A 6000-nucleotide genomic window follows, 5' to 3' on the forward strand; every position below is an offset into this window, starting at 1 on the left:
CTTTTGATTCTTCAAGAAAACTGAGGTAAATCCTCAACATATAATGATCATCTTTGTTGTGGATAGAACAAGTCTCTGAATTATGTGAAAGATATATCATAGTTCCTGCCTCTTAAGAATCTAAGACTCAAGGCATATCATCATTGTCAAAAGGTGGCATAATTGTCAGCCACAGTGGCACATGCCTGTAATCTCAGTGACTTGGGAGGCTGAGGCAGGAGGATCATAAGTTTGAGTTCAGCTTCAGCAACTTAGTGACACCCTAAGCAACTTAGTGACCCCATCTCAAAATAAGAAATAATAATAAAAAAGAAATAAAAAGGCACAGGGATGTGGTTAAGTGGTAAAGCATTCCTGGGTTCAATCCCTGGTATCCAAAAAAAAAAAAAAAAAAAAAAGTGGCACAATTCCTTGGGGTGTTTGAGTGTCCTGGGTAAGAAGAGATAATAGATGAAGGAAAGTTGCAGGGAAAACAGAATGTCTATAGCAATCTTGGCTGGGACCTGACCTGTAGAACCCTCTTCCTCACTTCCAGTGCATTATTTTGCTTGTTATAACAAAATACCACAAACTGGGTGGCTTAAACTATAGTTCCTCACATGGTCTTTCCCAGTGTGTGTGTGTCTGGTGTCTCTTTCTCTTCTTATGAGAACACCAGTCTTATTAGGTTAGGGCCTCGACCTCATGACCTCATTTAACTTTAATTAGCTCTTCAAAGTTCCCGTCTTCAAATACAGTTACAGTGGAGATTAGAGCTTCAATCTATGATTTTTTTTCTGGGTATGTGTGTGTGTGTATGTGTGTGTGTGTGTGTGTGTGTGTGTGTGTAAATTTAGTCTATAATTTTCAATTATGTCTTTTAGACCTTGATATTTAGTTCTCTGTGGGCCTTTTTTCCTGAAACCCACACTCTTCATTCTGGCTTACTGATCTATGCCTGCCTGTACAATTCCCCCCAACCCCCAAAACTGCCATCCTATCCTGACACCGAACCAGGTCAGGTCCCTCATCTTGGTCTTGATTATCAACCTTCTAGGTCAATTTCTGGCTACGGGTTCTTGAAGGAGATTACTCTAGCCATTGTTTCCCAGCCCAACCCTTCAATGGGATCAGTCATACCCTCTGTTAGATCTTAGGCAGAGGATTAACATATAGGAGACAACTAACAAACCAGAGAGTAGCGAAATGTGTACAGTATTCCTATAAATATAATGTGGCTAATGGAATTGACTGCAAGTTTTCTAATAATAACCTTTGAAGCAAAAAAAAAAAAAAAAAAAAAAAGAAAAAAGAAAGATAGGTTTGAACTAGATGTATTTTAGATGTCAGACCAAGATGTTTGACCTTTGTAAGTTAGGTAGATGTATCTTTGGAAAGTTTTTCCTTTGAGAGTTAGGAAACATAGGAAGTATCTGTCTATATTATACCTATCTATACCTTATGCTGCAATAACAAATAATCACAAAATATTAGGGACTCACAATAACAAAGGGGTTGTTGTTTTGTTTTATTCATGCTACCTGTTTATTAAAAATCTACTACAATTCTGTTACATGTCTTCACTCTGAGATCCAGGCTGATGGAGCAGTTCACTTAGAAGAAAAAAGCAGAAAATCTTTGGAAAACTATACTTAATTTTTTAAAGCTTCTGCTTGGTAATGTATTCACTTGGTTGTGATATACTTTAGTTCTACCTGCATTTCGTTGACTGAAGCAAGCTGTATGACAACACTTGACTTTGATGGGATGGAGAGTATGTTCTTCCTGCCCAAAGGAGGAATCATAGGAAACAAAAAACAAAACCAAAAAAACAAACAAAACAAAACAAAACCCAGAAAATAGACAAAAGGCAAAAAGTTGAATAGACATTTCTCAAAATAAGACATACAAATGGCCAAAAGGCTTATTAAAAAATGCTCAGTTATCACTAATCATCAGGGAAATGCAAATCAAAACCACAAGGAGAGCTCTTACCCTTGTTAGAATAACAATTATCAAGAAGACAAAGGATAACATGTACTGGTGAGGATGAGGAGAAAAGGAAACCTCTACTTGTTGGTAGGAATGCAAATTAGTATAGCTATTCTAAAAAACAGTAAGGAGGTTCCTAAAAATTGAAAATAGACTACCATACCATCTAGCAATCCCATTACTGGGGATTTATCTAAAGGAAATAAAATCTGTATATTGAAGAGACATCTGTACTCCCACATTTATCACAGCACTATCTATAATAGCTAAATTATGGAAATCAACCTAAATATTCAATAATTGATGAATAGATATGTGAATAGATAAAGATTGGCATTTGCACAATGGAATATCTTTCAGTTATTAAAAAAGAATGAAATTCTGCTATTTTCTACACCTGGGTGGACCTGGAGGACATATTTAAATGAATAAACCAAGCACAGAAAGGTAAATACCACATGATCTCACTCATATGTAGAATCTAAAACAGTTGATCTCATAAAGGTAGAAAATATCATGGTGGTTACTCAAAGCTGAAGTGGTTATAGGTGAAGTGATAACATGTGAAGGAAAGTTGCAAGAAAAATAGGGAGGATGAGATGTTGGTCAAAGGTTATATAATTATAGTCAGGTAGAAGGAACATATTGTAAGATACTTATTGTACGGCAAGGCTTTCATAGTTAATAATAACATATTGGATTCTTTAAAAATATAAAGATAGAGGATGCTATGTGTTCTTACCACAAAAATGATAACAATGTGGGATGAGCATTTGTTAATTATCCAGGTTTAACCACTCTACAATGTATACAGTCATGCACACATAATGATGTTTGGTCAGCAATGGACCACTCTTACAATATTTTTTCCAGAAGAGCATATGGCCTGGTGATGTTATAGTCATCTTAATTTACGTAAGGACCTACTATGATGTTTGTACAATGATAGAATCACCTAACAATACACTTCTTAGAATGTGTCCTTTCCATTAAGTGACACATACTATAATTAAAAACATCGTATTGTACACAATAAAACATGAGCTATTTGTCAATTAAAATTATAAAAATACAAAGATGGGGTTAGACTAGCTAGATAAAGAGCAATATCAATTATAAGGTTCTATATCATTTTAAGAGGTATGCATCATTTTTCTAGAGCTTCCATAACAAACCACTATGAACTGGGCAGCTTAAAACAATAGTAATAAATATTCTTGAAGTTCTGAAAGCTAAAAAGTCTGAAATCAAGGTGTCAGCAGCACATGCTCCTTCCAAATGCTCTAGGACGGATGTTTTCTAGAGTTTTTCTGGCTCCTCATGGCTCCTGGAAATCCTTGCTACTCGCTTATAGCTGCATCATACCAGCCTCTGCCTCTCTTCACACAACCTTGTTTCCTTGTGTGTCTTCTCTCTTTCTCTCTCTCTCTCTCTCTCTTTTTGCAGGGGGGAGTACTGGGAATTGAACTCAGGGGTGCTTAACCACTGAGCCACATCCCCAGCCGTTTTTTATATTTTATTTAGACAGGGTCTCACTGAGTTACAAGTGCCTCGATAAGTTGCTAAGGCTGGCTTTGAACTCGTGATCCTCCTACCTCAGCCTCCTGAGTTACTGGGATTACAGACGTGTGCCACCATGCCCAGTTTATGTGTTTTCTCTTAATCCCTTTGGGTCTTCTTTTCTTCCTATAAGAATACCAGTCTTTGGATTTAGAGCCTACCATAATCCAGTATGACTTCGTCTTAACTTGGTTACATCTGCAAAGATCAGTTTTCAAATAATGCCACATTCACAGAAACCAGGTGTTGACACTTGTACTTATCTTTTTGAGGGTCACAATTTAACTACAGTCCATTCTCTGGCTTCCCAAATTCATGTTTTTCCTATGTTATAGTTAAAGCTTTGTCCCAGGGTTTCATAAACTGACTTCCTGACCACTCATTATAATCGAATCAAGCCTTTATTGAAGCACACCGGTGGCGGCTGACCAGAACATAAAGCTATTCCCCTGATCGGCCCCAAACAATTGCAAGGGCACTCCTTATAAGCCTGAAAACCGAAAAAGGGATGTTCAGGAGGTCTAGACAATGCAAGCAAGACAGGTTACAGAAGCGGGACAGTGCAGTCAAGCGGAGGGAAGCCTAACCCATCACAGTTAGCCCAGTCACCCCAGTTACAGAAACAGAGCCCCGTTACCCTAGTTACAGAAACAATACCCCATTAGGTAGTTCCATGTTCTTAAAGGTTTCTATAGCAAAAGGAAAAGAACATCTTGCTCCAGTCATGACTCTTCTACTTGGCATGGTTGTTTTACAGGATGAAGTCATAAAACAAAATGGAGTCACATTTGCTCCTACTACCACACCTACATGCACAATACATTTATGCCATTTCAATATTCTTAACCCAAACCTCTTAACTCAGTCAATTCTGAGCTCAAATCTAAATATTATCAAAAATTCTAAATCTCATCTTCTAAATTAGATATGTAGAAAATTTATAATGGGAAAAAAATTTCTCTTCATCTGTGAAACTAGAAAACACATTATCTGAGCTGGGCACAAGAGGATCCCAAGTCTGAGGGCAACTTAGCAAAACCCTCTCTCAAAATAAAGTAAAATAAAATAAAATAAAAATTATCTGCTCCCCAAATACAAGGGCATAGTTGAGATATTTTCATTCTGAAAGGAAGAAAATGGAAGGAAAAAAGGAAATAAAGAGGTATTTTGTTACAAGCCAATTTAAAACTCAGCTGGGTAAATTTCTCTACAACTTGGGCCTGATAATGATCCTCTCTGGCTCAGTTCTCTGACCTCTGGCCTATAGAGGTGCTGTTCTCTGGGCCTGCTGAGGTCCCCCTAGAAGAGGCCCTTTGGAGTTATATTACTTTTCTAGAGTTGCCATAACAAAATACCACAGACTTGGTGGCTTAAAGCACCAAAGGGGGGAAAAAAAAATCTTTCCCCCTCACAGTTTTAGAGACTCTAACTCTAAGATCCAGGTGTTGGGAGAGTTTCTTCTTTAGTTTGCGGGTGACTGTCCACTTCAGATGTCCTCACATGGTCTTTGTTCTTTGTGTCTTTGTCCTGATCTCCTCTTTCTATAAGGACATGAGTCATTTGGATTCAGTCACACTGATAGGACTTATTTTTGTCTTCATTACTTTAAAGGCCCCATTTCCAAATACAGTCGTATTCTGAGGTATTTCAATATAAACTTTGGGGGACACAAATTCAGTTCGAAGCAGGAGTCATTCTTTACTCCCTTTTCTCAAAGTATAGCATACGTTTATACCCATACAGAATTTTGGCAGTCTGACGGCCTTTCTGTTGTCTTGTCTCTGTCTCTTTCATGCCAGACCACCAGTGTTTCTGCTGATGCGACAGTCTTAAAAACCTTGTTGATCTTTTCACAGGGGTTAAGCTATCAGACCAGAGGAACCTCTATGGATCTGTCCTAGGTAAACCCATCTTTACTTCTGGCTTGTGCTGAGAAGTAGAATGTATTTCAGTCAAGTTCCTGACACTCTGTAACAAGGATCACCTTTCCTCCAGGTGAAATAACTTGCTCATCGTTTCCTGCTCTTTGGGTTCGGTTTGAATTGGATATTTCTATTCTATTGATACTCTGGTCATGATAATGTATTCTCATGATATATATTCTCTAAGATGACAGAAGAAACATCTACAGTTCTCCTCACTTCTTTATGAACCCTTAACAGAATCTCCTTTAATGTCCATATATCTACCAATAACTCTTTTTTTTTTTTGGTGGGAGGGGGCACTGGGGATTGACCCCAAGGGCACTTTACCACTGAGCTACATCCCAGTCCTTTTTATTTTTATATTTTTAAATTTTGAGACAGGGTCTCACTAAGTTGCTGAGGACCTTGTTAAATTGCTGAGGCTGGCCTCAAATTTGCAATCCTCCTGCCTCAGATGCCTGAGTAGCTGAGATTACAGGTAGGTGCCACCACGCCTGGTTTACCAAAAATTCTTCAAGGCAGTCCAGGCTTTTTCTAGCATGTA

This window comes from Callospermophilus lateralis, chromosome 8, assembly GCF_048772815.1.
Source record: "Callospermophilus lateralis isolate mCalLat2 chromosome 8, mCalLat2.hap1, whole genome shotgun sequence".
NCBI lineage: Eukaryota > Metazoa > Chordata > Mammalia > Rodentia > Sciuridae > Callospermophilus > Callospermophilus lateralis.